Source organism: Lagenorhynchus albirostris, chromosome 17 (genome assembly GCF_949774975.1).
Source record: "Lagenorhynchus albirostris chromosome 17, mLagAlb1.1, whole genome shotgun sequence".
Taxonomy (NCBI): domain Eukaryota; kingdom Metazoa; phylum Chordata; class Mammalia; order Artiodactyla; family Delphinidae; genus Lagenorhynchus; species Lagenorhynchus albirostris.
This window is the reverse complement of record NC_083111.1, coordinates 75151463-75170435: the sequence shown is the minus strand read 5'-3', so window position 1 is coordinate 75170435 and position 18973 is coordinate 75151463. Positions and strand designations below refer to the sequence as shown.

General features: G+C 36.9%; 1 long non-coding RNA gene across 4 annotated transcripts in view; it reads left to right on the top strand.

Moving 5' to 3' along the window:
• Positions 1–3542: 3542 nt before the first annotated feature.
• LOC132508142 (uncharacterized) overlaps positions 3543–18973 on the top strand; it is a 52691-nt gene continuing 37260 nt past the window's right edge. Inside the window, exons 1-3 of one of the 4 annotated variants that reach the window (XR_009536453.1) lie at positions 3543–3718; positions 8607–8665; positions 9447–9523. This is a non-coding gene — a long non-coding RNA (uncharacterized LOC132508142). Of the gene's footprint in view, positions 3719–6958; positions 9524–18973 lie in introns of those variants that run through there. The other 3 variants (XR_009536452.1, XR_009536451.1, XR_009536450.1) reach the window with 3 other exon arrangements.

The following is an 18973-nucleotide window of genomic DNA, read 5'->3' as shown; positions in this document are numbered from 1 at the left end:
CTGCCCTAATGAGGTGAATCAGAGACCATGTCAGCTTTAATTCTGGATGCCCTTGCTTCAGTACAACCTTTTAGTCATTTGCAGATGACTTCTTGATGTTTTAATTTGGAAGAACCACAAACTTCCCAGTGGCCTGCAAATTTAGCAATTGACTATACAGAACAAATGCTTTAAAATGTTAGAGAATTAGTGTTTGCCAGTGAACCTGTAACAGCTTATTTCCCCATGCTTTAACTTAGTATTGAGGAAGACGAGTGTGGTCTTTATTGACAGGTCTTAGAAACCTCAGGAATTCTTTACTAAGAAGATATTTTGATCTAGTTAATACTGAAAGTAAAACATTTTTGGTTACCGAATACCGTTTTCTGAAAATGACAGGTTTTTTCCTTAGCATTTGATTTGCGATTCCTTAGGGGTAACTTTTTTAAGCAGACAACTACAGAATTGTCTTCAAGTTCATTTCCAATTAGATATGCTCATGTACAAATATTCTTGGTTAAAATTACATTGTTGGACGGATCTTCATTGGTCTTGATGCCTGAGTCCCTTTTACGCAGAGCCAGAGGTGGCGTGGGGTGGGTGACCCGGAAGTGGGCGGTGAGCTTCGGATCCCAGCGTGCAGTCCTCATTGCATGCAGAGGGCTCTGACTGTGGCCCCTTCGGTTCCTCTGGTTAAAACTTTATTCACTGAGTGAATGTGCCTCTATTTGCTGTGTGTGTTCAGGGAAAAAAAAATTTCAAGTTTGAGTATCAGTCTGAACTTAATTACTTTTCAAAATTATGCTTTTTCAGGCTGTCTCTGCCACAGTTTCCCCAGCCTGGTTCATTATGGGTGGACATGTGATGGGTGTTTTGACATTGCCTTCCCCTCCTCCCCCCCACCCCCCAATCTGTAGCATATGACAGACTTTCTAACAGTTTGATGCTCACTGCTATCTTTGCTCTGGCTTTCCAGCATATTTGGTGAAACAATTTAATCTTTAATCCACTGGTTTTCAAATATTAGCATGCATCAGAATTACTTGGAGGGATTATTAATTAAAATACAGACTGCTGGGCCTTGCCAGAGCTTATCATTCAGTAGGTCTGAGGTGATGCTTGAGAATGTGCATTGTTTTTCCTAAATTCCCAAGAGCTGCTGATGCTGCTGTCCTGGGTCCAGGCTTTCAGAAGCACGGAGCTCATCTTACATTCTTTTCCCTGTTCGGTATTATGCCCAGTTAGCGACTGAAGAAAAATACGCATAAAATCCCCAACTTAAAAACATGTAGTAATCCAAAAGTTTGTTTTGAAAAAGGTTTGTTGGAAACCTGAGACCCATTGTTCTCCCAGAGAAAGCATCATATTAATTGTCTAGCCCACAAAACCTATTTGATTTGCAAAGAAAAGCAGAAGGAAAAAATAGTATTGCAGTGGAATACTTGAAACAAGAAAACAATATACTTGTAGAGAAAAAAAAAAAATGTGTGTGTTTAATCTTGAGAACTGGTGCTTCAGGGGAAGTAGCCCGAAGAGGACGAGAGAGGCCAGGTAGAGACGGGAGGTTCCTGAAGGTCCTGGAATGCCTCTGAAATTCCAGAGATTTTTAGAATTTGCTGGCAATGGTTCTTAATATTTAATTTTACTTACAAATTTGAGGATTTCCTCTTCGTTGGTGCAAGAGCACTGATCGGACCACATATGCTTCGTAGAGGTATCTGTGGTAGTATTTTCTTAATCAGAGGAGTGCAAAGAGACGAGGGATTTCTGAGAGGCAACTTAGCAACACTTGGGCCAGTAGAAGGTGTACTGAGATCAGAGTATGGGAGAGATGTTACTGAGGCGAACTTAACTGAATTATGAGTTGAGGGAGGAGATGGGGAGAGGCTCGAGGAGGGGGAAAGGAAATGAGGAAAAGGAAGGCTACAGCTAAGCTTTGAGCTCCTCAGAGGTGTATTGTTAACTTTGTCTTTTACCCAAAACAGGAATCTCCTTCCTGAGGAAGAATGGGTGATTGATGCATCGTCAAGGCCATCAGTCGGGTTCCTCTAAATGCAAGTTCAGTTGTTTTGAAGAGAGGGATATAGGAAGATGAGAGGCTGTAAAATCAGCCACATTTAGATTGGGAACATTTACAAGATGTTTGCTTACATTGCCATAAATTATTTCAGTGAAAAGAATGTCACTTCTGCCTTTTCCCTTGGAGTTTAAACTTTGTCTCAAAATACTTTTTGATTTGACTTTTGCCTCATTTATGTCAATCTTTGTAAGTCCTGCTTTAAACCAAGTTTTCAGTTCATGTAAACATCCTACACTCAGCTGTAATACATGGATCGGCTGGGAGGTGGATGTTTACTTCAGCTGACTTGGAATATCAGCCATTAACATTGATACAGGATTTGGCAAAAATAGTAGAGGCTTGATTTTTTTTAAATGTAATAACTATAAATTTTAATTACTGTCATATCTTTTCAGTTGTGTTATTGTATCTCTAACATGACATAAGACTCTGGGGTTTGGGGCAAAAGAATGTCTTGTTTGGTTGGTGACATCACATTTGTAGCCCTTTCGGTGTGCTCTGACAAGCAAGGGCTCTGATATTAGACATGTGTAGCCATCTGGGCTCTGCCAGTCAATTTGGTATGTGATTTGGAGGAGGGAATGGCGCTGTTTCACACCTTGGTGTTTTTCTCATCTGCAAAATAGGTATGGTATCCACTTCACAGGATTGTTGTAAGGATCGACCTCTGTGATGAATGCAAAGTGGTTCATTCGTCAGTTCCTGTCACGTTAAGTCCTGATAAATGCTAACATGCTAGCTGTTGTTAATGCCAGCTATAATGCCTAATAATAGTACATAGCATATTTTAGGTGTTGAGTAAATAATTGTTGTTATGTTTAAAGTAGATCTAACTCATTTTTATTTTAGCAATAAAGATGATACCCACTTTCTGATTTAATGGAAATGGTTTGAATCTTTGAAATCACTGTAATTTAGTGGTAGAGTTTTGAAGCCCAGCTTCTTGAACTCATATCCTGGTACTGCCACTTACTAGCTAGGTTATTTGGGGGAAGTTATTACTCTCTCTGTTTCTTCTGTCTGCTAAATTGGGATTATAAGAGTACCTACCTAATAGGATTGTTATGAGATTAAACGGATTAATATTATAAATGAGTTAATACCAGTAAAGTGTTAGAATAAGTTCTGGTACATACTAAGCTCCTGAAAAACGGTAGCTATTATTATTGTTATTACTATTATTATTATTTTAAACATGTGTTTGTCATCCTTTTTTCTCAGAGTATAGTTCTGCCATACATTTGTAAATAAAGACAAGCTAATACCTGATAACTAGTTCTAGGTATGAATTGTTTGATTTCAATTATACTTTCATATTTCATGCTTTTATTAAAAACACTCTACTTAAAATTAATTTTCTGTAACTTTGTTTTTCAACTCCATGAAATTAGCTCTACTTTTCTTTTTTTGGTGACACATCCACATTCTGTACAGGTAAAACACAACGCAAACAACAACCACAAAATCAAAATGACTCAAGAAGTACGTATTATTCTTTCTAGCAGCTTGGCAAGTATCCATAAACTCTTACCTGTGCCTAAATCCAGAATTAGAATTCATGTTTGCTGCTTCTCCTCTGGAACATGTCTATGTGTTATGAAAAATTCACAATTAAATAAAAAATGTGAAGTCAAGGCAGGGAGACTTGTTCTTGAATAGGTGAGTGCTGTCTTTCTAATTGTATTCTATTTGTCCAATATACTAAAGTTTTAAATTTTTCTTTTTATTAAGTGGGAGCTGTTCTGTTATGTACTTGGATGTAAAATGTATATTTTGGTGAGTTCCACATGTTCATTTAAAACTTGTCAAGTGCTTAGGTTATTTTCTGATTTATAATACTTCAGGAGAAATATTGCAGTGCATTATGGAAGCATCATATAATCTAAGGATAGTTTTATGAAATATATTTTTTCAGATTAAGCATGTGTAAGAGTTCCCCATCAGTTTACCTTTGAACCTCAGTGAACAAAATATAAAATTTTTCTTTCATATTCTCCAATATGAAAAAATATTTAGCATAGCATATGGTTTAGGCTCCCAGATGGCCTATAGGTTAAATTCCTAATTTATAGTATTTTTTAATGTATTGCTTTTTTCTTTTGTTTAATAGCCCTGTATCTATATCTTTATATATAAGTATAAAGATATATCTTCATAAGTATATAAGATATACTTACAATAAGTATATAAGATATACTTTATATGTAAGTAAGATATATAAGATATATAAGATAATATAATACTTATAAGTATATAAGATATACTTATAAAGTATAAAGATATACTTATATCTTTATAAGTATATAAAGTATATATACTTTGCTGATTATATTATGGGGTCTTTGATCATTTGGGCTATCAGCTTTGCCTCACCTGTTACCACTTAGAAAAAGCTCCACATGAAAGTTGAGTTATAGTTAAGTGAAAATTTTTTTTTCACTTTATCTTCTTTTAGTTAATACAGTAAATTATTCTGTTATACTGAGCTGTCTCCCACCCTTTAGAAAATACATGCCTTGATTTCTTTAAAAACCATACATTTATTAGAAATGTAAAAGAAATTTTTTTTTGATGAACATGTGCTTATCAGTTTTAAATGTTACCGAATCTGGTTAAATGTTAAAATATCCCCATTTCCCCCCCTTATTTTCCAATTGTCATTTTTTATTTAATTGATTGATAGAGCACATAATACAAAGTTGGATTTTTCAATAATATTTAAATATGTTCTGAAATTAAACTCCAACTATTTTCTATCAAGTTTGAAGATTTGATATCTCTCCTCATGATTATTTGTTATGCATTTGGCATAAATTATTTAACTTCTTCCTGTTTCATTATATCTTTTTCATTTCATCAGTTCCCAATAGTAGGATTTTATGGTTCCAAACAAATGTGTCCTTTGGCTTCAGTAATCGAAAAATGTCAGTTAAAATGGGGAATCTGATACACATGAGTTTACCTTTTAGTTCTGTTCATTTCAGTTTTTTAAAAAAGCAGTTCTACCATTAACATTAGCCTTAACTTCCTTTAATATTATGGAAAAGAACACATCCCAAGGGTGTCTGTATAATTTAATACACACTATTCCTGTGAGGCTGAGTAAAACTGTTCCAGGAATCAAAGTCTTAGCAGTAGAACCTGTTCAGTCACTTAACTGTCTGTCTTGGGACTAACCAGGTACAATTATAACTGGCTTAAAAGTTCTGACCTTTTCGTTGCTTATTTCAATGTGATTCTTTAAAGACTGTTAAGCTATGTGTTTAGTATTTGTCCTACTGTCTAAAAATATTTAAAAACAGGGTTTGGGCTATTTGTTTTGTTTTTTAAAAGTAGTTTGAGAAAGTTTCTTTGCTACTTGTTCTTCATGCAAGTTTTATAGGAGTTAAAATTCCCTGGGAAAATAAGGGTTTTTGCAGGGTTTCTTTGATTGAAAAAGTATAAAAGGTCTCTAAAGGTATACAGTTGTCTTAATTTTGACATAAATTTTCCTTATACTGTAGGTTATCTCTGAAAATTTTTGTTTTGGGTGTCCTGTTTATATTTAATAATTGTTTAAAATTATGTAGTAATATAGTCAGTAGCACAAAAAGATTCCATGTTGACCAGAATACTGGGTTATTTTCAAGTAAAGGTATGAATATGAATGAGAAACAGAGTTTGGGAACTGGGTACTGGCAAATCCTTAATTTTCAGATAACTTTTTTTTTTAAGTTAACAATAACTCCTTTATAAAAAATATTTATTTATTAATTCATTATTTATTTATTTATTTTGGCCACACCGGGTCTTAGTTGTGGCGTGCGGACTTCTTATTGTGACGTGCAGACTCTTAGTTGCGGCCCGCATGTGGGATCTAGTTCCCTGACCAGGGATCGAACTCGGGCCCCCTGCATTGGGAGTGCAGAGTCTTACCCACTGGACAACCAGGGAAGTCCCTTCAGATAACTTTCTAAATGTGTGGTCATTCATTCTGTAATATTTAGAGTAAACGTGAAGAGTATATAAAAATATTCTCTTCACATTCACATATCATGGCCTGCCTTTTTCTTACACTCTGAATTATTAACAGTGGTGATCCTTCCAAGTTCTTGTTGTGTTTTTACACACATACACCTTGGTGATATGGGTGGGATTTATAATACCTTGAAATCATACTGTATATATATCTTATACTTTTTTTCATGCATTGGAGAACTTTCCATATCTATGCATCACATGTTTTTTTTTTTAGTTCCATATATAGATATACCATAATGTACTTTTCCCTATTGGTGGAACCATAGGTTGCTCCAGTATTTCACTGTTTTAGGCAGTCCTGCAAACTACAGAATATTTTGATTCATATTTTGTGTGATTATTTCTACAAAACCATTTGTAAAGGTACAATTGCTGTGTCAAGGAACATGTCTATTTAAAATGCTTACAGATGCTGCAGTTGTTCTCCAAGGAGCCTGTGCCAGTTTATACCCCGCGAGCCATGTGAGAGCGCCTGTCCCGCACATCCTTGCCCCAAAGCATTACCATTCCTGTTCATTTTTGCTGATCTGATGGTTGCAAAGAAGTCTCTGTTTTTATTTTCATTCCCTTGTCTAAGAGTGAAGCTAATATCTTCACATTTTCATTGGCTTTCTTTCTTTCATTTTTATGTTTTTGATTGTATGTTCATGTCCTTTGCCCATATTTCTTGTGGTTTGTTAATTTGTTCTTATTGTTTTTTAGGAACTGTATGTATTTTAGATTTTTTTTCTTTCTAAGTTATTAAATGTGTTGCAGATACTTCCTCCTAATCTGTCATGTGTTTTTTAAAACTTTATTTTAAATCATTATGTAATTTTTGGTAACTTCTGGGTTTTGTTGTCTTAGGAAGGCCCATTCCACACTCATTGTTATAAATACATTATGCTGGGGACTTCCCTGGTGGTGCAGTGGATAAGACTCTGTGCTCCCCATGCAGGGGCCCAGGTTCGATCCCTGGTCAGGGAACTAGATCCCACATGCATGCTGCAGCTAAGAAGCCCGTGTGCCACAACTAGGAAGCTGGCGAGCCACAACTAAGGAACCCTGGAACCGCAATTAAGGAGCCCTCATCATTTCAAATTTTATTTTTAGTTACCCAAAGATTTATTTTAAGACATTTATTCTGATCAATTTTTTTAAATCATAAAACTCATATAAAAAGGAAAGTCTCTTCTATCAGTTCTTCATCTTCGCATTGACAGTCCTTAGACCTTGGGTGTTCCCCTGAGTTTGTCACTCATTTTAATACATCTGTCATTATTACTGTCTGAGTATTCATAAATACCACCGTGTATATGGAACACCTGTTACGGTACAGGTACTTATTACTTTTGTAATGTTCTCATCTAACCCTTGCAGCAGCCCTTTAGGTTTAGGGTAAGTGTTATTAGTATACTTTACAGTTCAGGAAACTGGGGCTCAGGAAAGTTAAGTTGCTTATAATCACAGAGCAGTTAAAGTGATGGAGATCCCTGACCTCAGAGCAAGTGTCCTGAGTACCATAAGTGGTTCATATATGCAGGCTGTGGGTCTCAGGCATTTGTGGAGATTAAAGAAATAAATGCATGGGAGAGATCTACTCTCAAATATACAGTCAATCTAGAAAGGAACATCTATAATTTTTTAAAGGCGTGTGATTAAATGTGTGATTCTAATTTTCATACCTTTCAGAACCAGTGTATGCTGTGCTACCAAATAAATGCTCACTTTTGTCATTTTCTTATTAATAAGTTTGCTGATATTCTTTGACTCCTGTCAATTTTCATATTGTTATTATTGTAGAATCAATAGAATTTATAATTGGGTCTTCACTTTAAGGTGGGAAATAAACGCAGTAGTACCGAGAATGTTGCATATCCATTCTCTCCATCTGTATGTTGAACCTAAACCACAACAGGTTTACTGTGCTCATGCGCACTAGCCATGAGCAGAGTCATCTACATTAGAATTCCAGTCAGTCTTTGTTTTTTTTTTTTTCCGAAGTCTTAATAGTCGTCCACCTTGAACCTTTAAAGTATATTTTAAAAACTGCACATATAATAAGAATGATAGAGTTTTATTATGACCCTAAGGAAGTTATTTCAGCTTTTTGTTTCCACACAAGCATTTAAAGTTTTCGTTTCAAACTAAACAATGAAAAGTTTGTACTGTTTACTTATGTTTAAAAAAATGATTGAACAGATCCCAGGCAGCTCAGACAGGGCAGGTAGAAGGCTCCAAGGGCTGACATTAGGAAAACTAATCCAAGTGCTTAGAAAACTTGATGTAGCCATGCCATACAGGAATGTGTACTGTACAGTTGTAGGTAGAGCTCTGGGTAGACCAGAGTACAAGTCTTTTCTGAAGTTTTCAGGATATCTGGGATTTGAATTCATGCCTTGTATTTGTTTTCGTATGTAATAGGTTGAGTATGTAAGAAGCAGTGTTCATAAAAGCTGGCAAACCTGTTTTACTTGTTTCTCAATCTTTTCAGATCATTGCTTATAAAACACTGACATTTACAGTAAATATTTTGTTTTAAATACAGGCTAACACTATCAAACCGTGTGTCCTTGCGCTGCACTCATTTAATGACCTCGCCCTTTGGTAAGTTGGCATGTGGTTTGAGGTGGCTTTCGGTGATGGAGAGTTTGAAGGAGTTAAAGGGAAAAGCAGGAAGAGAATAACATTTTCAGGGAAATGTGATCATACAATGGACAGGCCCTTGAGAGAATAAGAGATTATCTCTATCTTTATTATGTGACCTTTGGCTAATTCCTGAAGCATACTCACTTCATATGCCTTGTATGTAAATGATAACATTACAGTTTTTTATAAGTCCCTTTATCTCTGTGACTCCAGTGATCTGTTTTATTGTGTGTTTGCGTATGTCAGTAGCTCACAATATTTAGCAGATTGAGTTCTAGGTCAAACCACCTGGATTCATCTATAAAATGGGGTTACCTATCTCCTAAATTGCAGTGATAATTTAATTAGATAATCCAGATAATCACTTAGCACACTATCTGGCAAATACTAAGCCCTCAGGAGATAACTCACTCTTCAAAACTCAGTTCAAATGTCTTAATATTACCTGGATCTTGGACCTTCCAGGTAAAAGGGAGGGAGGGTTCTTATCTTTGTGTCATAAATATGTCTTTTACTATCTTCTAGTTTAGCACTATCACTGGTACTAAAATTATCACTAATTTATTTACATGTGTATTTCTCCTCTTAAATTGTGAGCCCCTTGAAGACAGAAACAAGTTTATCTTTATAAATTCAGTGTCTGACATGATAAATTTTGTTGAAAGAAGAAAATTTTATTCTTGTTTTTCTTTTATTTTTATTATTATTATTATTATTATTATTTAATTGCGGCATGCAGGATCTAGTTCCCGGACCAGGGATCGAACCCCGGCCCCCTCCATTGGGAGCGCAGACTCTTAACCACTGGGCCACCAGGTAAGTCCCTATTCTTGTTTTTAAATACGGTCCCCTCCCTCTCTCAATGGAAGATAAGCTTGGAGCAAAGGTGTCCAGTAGAAATGTTCTCAGAAATCCTGGGCATGTTCTCAAAACACTGTTTTTTTAACAGCTATTTAATTGCCACTGTACTGCCAAGGATTAAATCAGTTTTTTACTTTGCTTCTTCACAGTGTTTTCCTTATAAAAAATTAAAGTAAGAAAATGACTGCCAGGTGGAGAAAACTGTCCACTAAGGAATTGTATAAAGGCATCATAATGGCCGTATAAAAGAGTTGATCTTGGAATCAAGGCCTTGGGTTCATGTTATAGCATCTGCTACTTTCTAGCCATATGACAGTGATCAATGATTTTATCTCTCTGGCTCTACAAAGTGGGAGTACTTCATGTTACTTGTAATAGCAAGAAAAATAGACCATAGGGTGTGAGGGGTTACAGTTAGTCCTCTGGTAGTGCTCTGGTTTCACAAGTCTTTTCTAAAGTTCTTAGAGTGATTAATAGGAGGTAATATTCATGCAGTACCAGCACTATGCCTGCTTAATAGAAGACACTCAATTATTTCTTGAGTGGAGTTAGTTTCAGTTGATACTATATATACCCTTTAAGTTTGAAAAAAGCCAACTTATTTTATCATGTACACAATTGTTCACTGTTAAAAGTGTTTAAATTAATTGTACCCTTGGTTACATGTTGAAAAACAGAACTGAAATGTTAAGTGGTGACCAAGTAACTATACTTCCATCATGCTAATGTTGTAGGGAGGAATAAACAAAAACAGCAAAGGCATACCCAAGAATTAAGTTGCACAATTAAAGGTTAATATTTTCTCAACACAAAAATGCAGGTCTCTACTTCATCCTACTCTCCTACAGTTAATTTTTGATAACTCGAGACACACACTGAAAACATTAAAGCCAACTAGGTCTTCACTGATTACATTTTCCTTAGAAAAGGTGGAAGTGTAGAGAGAATTATTCTTATTACTACTGATGCAGATAAAATTGGCTGGTTATTAGATGCCTTTCAGTGTAGTGTTTATGGTATATGAAGCTCTGTTGCCTGTGAAAGTTTTGTCCAAATCACTTCCCAGTTGACTCAAAATCCCCCACTTGTAAGTTCTCCTTTCCCTGTTCTTACTGGTTTTCTACCTTCATACCTTTTTATGAAATAAACATTTTCTTCCAACTCTCAGTTTGTGTTTTCTTCATTTGTTCTGCTTTTCAAAGTGCACCAATTGGTGATTGAGTTTTACTGCAGTGTAATAGAAAACTGCAAATCAGTGGCTTCAAATGGTGGTGTATTGTTTTACCTTCTCGCATAGTTTGTTTCCAGGAATCTTGGTGGCATGGCAGACTGAATTAACATAAACCTTGCTACCACCACCATCCCATAGCTCCAAACTCAGAAAGATGCCAAATGAAACGTAACATATACACGCAGCTGACTGCAAAAGAAAAGAAAGGAAATACCAACTGCCAGAAGTGAAGAGAAAACAAAGCCAAAGTAGTAAACGGAGGCACTGAAAGCGGCTCTGACCTGCAGGGTTATCATCTTGGCTAAGAGCCTCCCCAGTGAACTCTGGGACTTTTAACAGTGAGACGTGACCTGACAATTCAGGGAAGGTGGGACTGAGACCTCTGCAGGAAGCCAAGACCCTAGAAGGCACTGCAGCCTCAGGAAGTGGGGCGCAGAGCTCTGCACAGCAGCCTGGGGGCTGCAAAGCAGCTTCTGAACCTAAGACTAGGTGGAGGGAAAGGAAGATGTCCGTGACAAAGAGCTGAAATGTCAGTTACAGTCTTGCTCTCACAGTATCCATCTTAAAAATTATTGTGACATCTCCTTAATGTGCAGGGCACAGTGAGGTTCTGGTGGTAAAGCAATGAATAAAACAAATTTCTGCCCTCTTGGGGCCTCTCTTCTAGTGTCACTGGGAAGAAATTTACTATTTCAGACACTTGATAATTTTTGAAATGACAGGAATAAGCTAGAATACAGCATAAAAGAGATGGGGAAAAAATGAAAGATTCACACAAGTAAGATCCAGTGTACATATATATTTTAGGAGTTTTAAGCAGGAGGAAATTATAGAACTGGGGGTGAGGCAGTTGTGAACTGACCTAAGGCAATGTATTCGTGTACAACCCTTGGTAGATAATAGTACCCGCTGAATGCCCACCCACCCCAAACACACTCCTGCCCCCAGATCGCCCCCTAACAGCCAGGTTATAATGAAGGCAGTTTCTCACCAACTTCTGTCACCAATACAGATATTAATTAAGTAAGCCAAAAAAAAAAAAAAAAAAAACTTACTGCCTGTTCTGCAGGCTTAAGGAAGTTGTTCTCTGCCCTTTGAGATGCTCTAACCACCTTGCCTGAAAGTTCCCTTCAAGAAGCAGAATTCTGTTACCCTGAACAAAACCTGTGTTCATGGCCGGACACTGAGGACCTTTCAGGGGATTATATTAGGACATCTTCCCAAATGGTAAGGGCTACAGACCAAGCCGGATTCTTTGTCCTGTTCTTGCAGGGTGGGCGTGCAACTCTACTTTTAGCCAATCCGCATAATCTTGAAAACCTTTAACCATCAGGAGCCAAGTTTTGCAGTTCATCATTCTAGTTAACAGGCCACTAGTTTCACCAATAAAAATTTCTGACCTTTAGTATGTAAATTAGCAAAGCATTATATGTTGGTCAAGAGACAGACAACAGTACCTAGGGAAGTTGCCTCTGGATTATGGTTTCTCTAATTAGAGTGTGAGCTGATCATCCTGGACTGTACTTCCTTGGTGAGAATACTAGCAGGACCTACGTGACAACTTTACATGAGTAACTCGTGCCACAAATGCTGGATTATTTAACTGTAAATTACAGATATCTTAACAGCTACATTGGAAGAGATAAGTGGCTAAGAAGCTTCCAGAATTGATCAAAGACATTGTATCAGGAATGATATTTGTCTTGTAACAGAACCAAAGTAAGAACGGTGCTTAAACTGTTAGGGTTTACTTTTCTTTCACATGTTGGCTCTCCAGGTGTCCAATACAGTAGCTCCACAAGATCAGTGGGGCTCCAGGCTTTTTCTGTTCTTTCCTTATGACCCACCATCATTAGTGCATGGCTTCCGTCCTCGTGAAGAGATGGCAGCTGCAGTGCTCACATTGCAGATAAGAAAGAAGAGGCAAGGGCAAGATACACTGCAAATATGGCAAAATAAAGACTTTCCAGGAAAAATAAGAGTTTGTCACCAGTAGGCATACACTGGAAGAAATGTTAAAGGATATTCTGCAGGCGGATGCAAAATGACCCCAGATGAAATCTAGAAGTGAGGGAATAAATGAAAAGCAATGGAAATGGTAGAAGTGTAAATGTAAATATAACTAAAACTGGGATTTAAAGTATCTGTAGAATTAAAATACATCATATAATAACAAAAGACACAGGGAGAGTAAATGGAGTTAGTTCTCTCAGGTTCTAGCAATTGGTAAGTGATAAAATTAATACTGTTATTAGACTGTAAAGTCAAGGAGGCATGTTATAATCTTGAGTTGAGCACTAAAAGTACAATAGAATGTGTATCTAACACTTTAATAGAGGATAAAATATAAGAAGGCAAGAATGGAAAAGGGAACATAAAACAGGTAAGTCAGATTTTTAAGTTGCAGAATGTAAACCCAAACATGTAAAGTGATTCATTACTTGAATTAAAGTTGAAAAATTATCAGCTGAATCAATATCCCACTACACGCTTCTTACAAGAGACAAAACTCTAAGATCACATAAAACAACCAAATGGAAACAGTGTAACTATAGTTTTATCCCACACAGAGATTTAAGGCAAGAAGCATCTCTAGAGATAAAAAGGACATTTTAAAGTGGTAAAGGAATTAATGCACCCAAACCACACAATCCTAAATGTGTTTGTTCCTAGGACAAATGTAAAATATATAGAGCAAAAGTGATAGGAGAGGGGAAATAAGTAAATCCTGAATTATAGTTAGTAACTTTTACACAGCTTCTGCAATAGCTGATAGAATAATCAGACCAAAAGAAAAAAGAAAAAAAATCGGGATACAGAAGATCTGAACAATACCATTACTAAACGTCAACTAATTTATGTATGCTGAACACTTGATCAAAAAGGCATAATTCAGTTTCTTCAAGTAAACGTTGAACCATCTACCAAAGTTGACCCTTTGCTGAGTCTTAACACAAACCTCTACAAATTGTGAAAGATCAAAAGCCTTCATTCTGTATTCCCTAACATGGGAATTAAGCTAGAAACCAGTAACAAAAAGATGGCTAAAGAAACCCCAACTTGGGGTTGGAAATTAAGTAATACATTTGAAAACAGTATCTGGGTCAAAAAAATTTTTTTAAATATGTTGAAGTGAACAGTAACAAAGCTACCAAAACTTGTTTCAGCTAAAGCAGTGTTTGTAGGGAAATTTATAGCCTTAAGTGTGTATATTAGAAAAGAAAAAAGGTTGAAAATCAATGACCTAAACTATTTTCAGGAAGCTAGAAAAAGAAGAAGAATGAAAAATAAAAGGTGTAAGGTCAATGAAATAAATAGCATACAACAGAGAAAGTCAACAAAGCCAAAAGTTTGGTTCATTGAAGTCTAATAGCAATAATAACCACTATTGTTTAACATTATATTTGAGATCCTAGCCAGTGAAATGAGGCCTGAAATAACAGCATAGGTTTTGAAAGGAGGAAATAACACTATTTATAGACAACTGCTATTGTGCATAGAAAATTCAAAGGAATTTATGAACAGAATAATTTAGCAAGGTCGCTGCATACAAAGTCAATATACAGAGACCAATTGTATTTATGTCAGAAACAGAAATAGAAGTTGTTAAAATGATACAATTTACCCTAGCGTAAAATATCAAGTACCTAATAATAAAGTTTTGAAAGAAAATCATAATATTGAGAGAAATTTGAAAAGATCTAACTTCACAGTTATCAAAATCCCAGCAGGATGTTGAGAAATCAACCAACTGACAGAAATGCAAAGGACAAGACTATCCAAGGTAAACGAACAACAACAAAACTGAAAATATTTCACCAACAGATATTAAGACCTGTTATAAAGCTATAGTTATAATTATGGCTGTAAAGTTGGTTGGCATAAGGATAGATAAATAGACCAATGTAACAGAAAGCCTAGGCACAAATCCACAAATACAGATGATCTGATTTATGACCAGGGGACATCATTGCAATGGGTGAAAAGATGGTGTTTTCAATAAATAGTGCAGAGTCAGATATCCATATGAGAGAAAAAAAAAATTATCTAGACCCCTTCCAGACACAAGGCAGAAAAATCAGTTCCATATGGAATATAGTCTAAATGTGAAAGGAGAAATAAAACATAGGAGAATATCTTAATGATTTGGGGCAGGCAACAATTAAAGTACATAGAAGCATAAAGGGAAAAAGGTTTTAAACTAATCTATGGTGAGTTACCACTACCCTGGCAAAAAAAAATTTTTTCAATAAAAAAGACAATATAGGTTCCCCTGGTGGCGCAGTGGTTGAGAGTCTGCCTGCCGATGCAGGGGACACGGGTTCGTGCCCCGGTCCGGGAAGATCCCACATGCCGTGGAGCGGCTGGGCCCGTGAGCCATGGCCGCTGAGCCTGCGCGTCCAGAGCCTGTGCTCCGCAATGGGAGAGGCCATAGCAGTGAGAGGCCCGCGTACCGCAAAAAAAAAAAACAATATAAAAGAAATAAGGTATGAATAAGGATATAGTTAAGATTTTTTTAATGACAAAACTTGTGAATTTATGTGGATAAATTTGAAATTTTAGTTATTTTTTAAATGAGGATCGTTGTGTGTATATAAAATAACACTAAATCTGAATCTTTTTAAAAATCTACTCCCAAATAATACACCAGATCTAAATGGCTTATGATGTGGTCTGTTAAACCTTCAAGAAGCAATCTTTTTAAATATAGCAGTAGACAATTTTTAGAAAGGGGGAAGGATGGGGGAAGCTCAACTATGATACTAAAGTCAAATGGGATATGTGAGGGAAAAAATACTATACTTCAGTCTCTTATGAACATGGCTGAACTAGCCTGAATATTAGCATTTCAAATTCACCAATTAAAATTCACTCATTGTGACAAAGTAAAATTTATTGCCAAAGTGGGAGAATGGTATGCATTGGAAAAGCTTTTCATATAATATGCACATTAATAGATTAAAGAGAAAAATCATATTATCATCTCAATGAATGCAGGAGGAAACAACAAAGTGCAACACTCATTTTAAAAATCAACCAAATGGGGCTTCCCTGGTGGCGCAGTGGTTGAGAATCTGCCTGCCAGTGCAGGAGACACGGGTTCGAGCCCTGGTCTGGGAAGATCCCACATGCCGCGGAGCAACTAGAGCCCGTGAGCCACAACTACTGAGCCTGCGCGTCTAGAGCCTGTGCTTCGCAACAAGAGAGGCTGCGATAGTGAGAGGCCCGCGCGCCGCGATGAAGAGTGGCGCCCGCTCGCTGCAACTAGAGAAAACCCTCAGACAGAAACGAAGATCCAACACAGCCAAAAATAAATAAATAAATTCATTAATTAAAAAAAAATCAAATGAAACATCCTCTTGGTAGATTATGAATAGACAGAAGCTTCCTTAGTATGAGAAACGATAACTAAAAACCCATGTTTAACATGACGAGTTAATGGTATAACTTCAGAGATGTTCCTTTAAAGACAGCAGTAGGACAAGGATGGCTACTGTGCATCTATTTCACATTGCACTGAGATCTTGTCCAGTGCAGTAAGATTAAAAGAAGAAATAGGCATATGGATTGGAAAGTAAGAAACAATTACTGTTAGTGGGCAAGAAAGTTATTTGAAAGTTCAAGGGAAATTACAAAGTATTATAACTAATATGGAAGTTGAGGGTTTGGGGATATAAGACCAATATGCAAGAATAAGTAGTGCTCGTTTCCACTCGAAACAGTCTATTTGGGGTCTTCCCTGGTGGCGCAGTGGTTAAGAATCCGCCTACCAATGCAGGGGGACACGGGTTCGAGCCAGGGTCTGGGAAGATCCCATATACCGCGGAGCAACTAAGCCCGTGCGCCACAACTACTGAGCCTGCGCTCTAGAGCCTGCGAGCCACAACTTTTTTTTCATTAGTAAAATTGAAATTACACATTGTTTATAACAACAGTTCCACATGTAAGTCTTTTTACAACACTAAAGTTCTGCATCATACTTAGGTTTAGAAATTATTGAACACTTGAAGCTTGTTATAGACATTTGTAGCAGGGAAGTAGAAGATTGAAGTGCTTTTTCCAAAATCTGGGAAATCACACTGATGTTTTCATTGATTAAAAAAAAAATAGCTCTTGATAGAAAAAAGTCTAATATTTTTTGTTTTAAATCCAGCTACCTTTGAAGATATTAACAATAAATACAGTTTGTGAACTACCAGTGTCTCCTACATTGGTCATGCTTTGACTTTCCACAATTATTTAAGACATTGCATAACTTTGACATTCATTCAGACGAAGGTTCAGTTCAGATTAAGAGAAAATATGTGTACAAATTAATTTGACAAAAGAAGTTCCTTCACATTTAATAGCAGAATAACACAACAGAGCAACATGTTGCTTGTGATAAAATATGTATACTTAAATTTAATATCTCTTTGAGACTTTTGCTTTAATCTGTTAATATCTAACACAGATTTTATATTTAGTTCACTAGTTGTAAATTCACTTTCTTTATTAAGAAAGGCTGAGATTTTATAGTCCTACATCTAAATACATAATTTTTATTTTATTTATTTTTTATAAATTTATTATTATTATTTTTTGGCTGCACTGGATCTCTGTTGCTGTGTATGGGCTTTCTCCAGTTGCGGCAAGCAGGGGCTACTCTTCGTTGCTGTGCGCGGGCTTCTCATTGTGGTGTCTTGTTGCAGAGCATGGGCTCTAGGCACGTGGGCTTCAATAGTTGAGGCACGCAGGCTCAGTAGTTGTGGCTAACGGACTCCAGAGTGCAGGCTCAGTAGTTGTGGCACATGGGCTTAGTTACTCCGCGGCATGTGGGATCTTCCCAGACCAGGGCTCGAACCCGTGTCCCCTGCATTGGCAGGCAGATTCTTAACCACTGTGCCACCAGGGAAGCCCTAATTACATAATTTTTAAGTCCAAGTGATAAGCATTACAGATTGATTTCCTTTTTAAAGAGAGTCATATATTTCTAATTTCATGTTTTTATTTCTGAAAGAAGTTACCTATGTCATTATTCCCACAATATGTTGTATACTTATACACTAAGACATCCATAGGAATGTTTCTTACAGCAATGTTTGAAGTAACAGGGGAAAAAAAAAGTAACTTACATGACCCTAGCACTAGAGTCTCCAGTCAAATCAAGTCTATGGCCTGTAAGCTAAGAATGGTTTTACAGGTATGCAGTGAAGGACTTAGCAAGTCTGGCTTACTCAAACCCTGCACATTCCAAAGATAAGTCTGCCCGTTGACCAAGTCCCTGGGGGATAACCTTTAAGCTCTTGGAATATCCTGCCTTCTGGGAGTACCTGTGTTTACCTGGGGCCTTGAGCCACATCAGATAGATTATGCTAACAGTGATTTCTGGTGTGGGCATTGCAGTATGCAGGATCAGTTTGATCTCTGGAGGAGCTGGAAACTGAATAACTAAGGTCAGCCACGTGGATGCTCCATGCCTGTGAGACCTGACCCTCACTGAAAGCCCCGAGCATGAAGTCTCAGGTGAGTTTCCCCAGTTGACAAGAGTCTATATGTGTTGTCCCACGTCATTTCTGGGAGAATTAACTGCTGTCTGTCCACGCACCGTCTCCAGAGAGGACACCTGGAAGCTTGTGCCTGGTCTCCTGGACTCTTCCCTATGTGCCTTTTACATTCGCTGATTTTAACCTGTACCGTTTTGCTATAAATTGTATTTGTCAGCATAACCACTTTTCTGACTTCTGTGAGTCATTGAACTAGAGGGTGGTCTTGGAGACCTTGACACAACATTAATTAAAGGATTCCTTTTTACAAAACTAATATGCGGGGGCTTCCCTGGTGGTGCAGTGGTTAAGAATCCGCCTGCCAATGCAGGGGACACAGGTTCGAGCCCTGGTCCGGGAAGATCTTAGGATCTTAAGTAATCATCAAATAAGAAAATGGTTTTTTAAATGCTTTGTAAACTGTAAATTAGGGTAAAGTGGTACTAATGTGAACCACACTGAATTCAGATTTCTAGTATATAAAATTTAATGATACCTTCCCTACCAACATTCAGGGAGTTACTGGGAGAATCAAATGAGATAATAAATGTTAAGAAACCTTTTATAAATGTCAAAATACTATGTAAATGAGTCTTATAAAAAAGTATTACCACCACCCTGGCTGTGATGACACTCATGTGGGCTAAT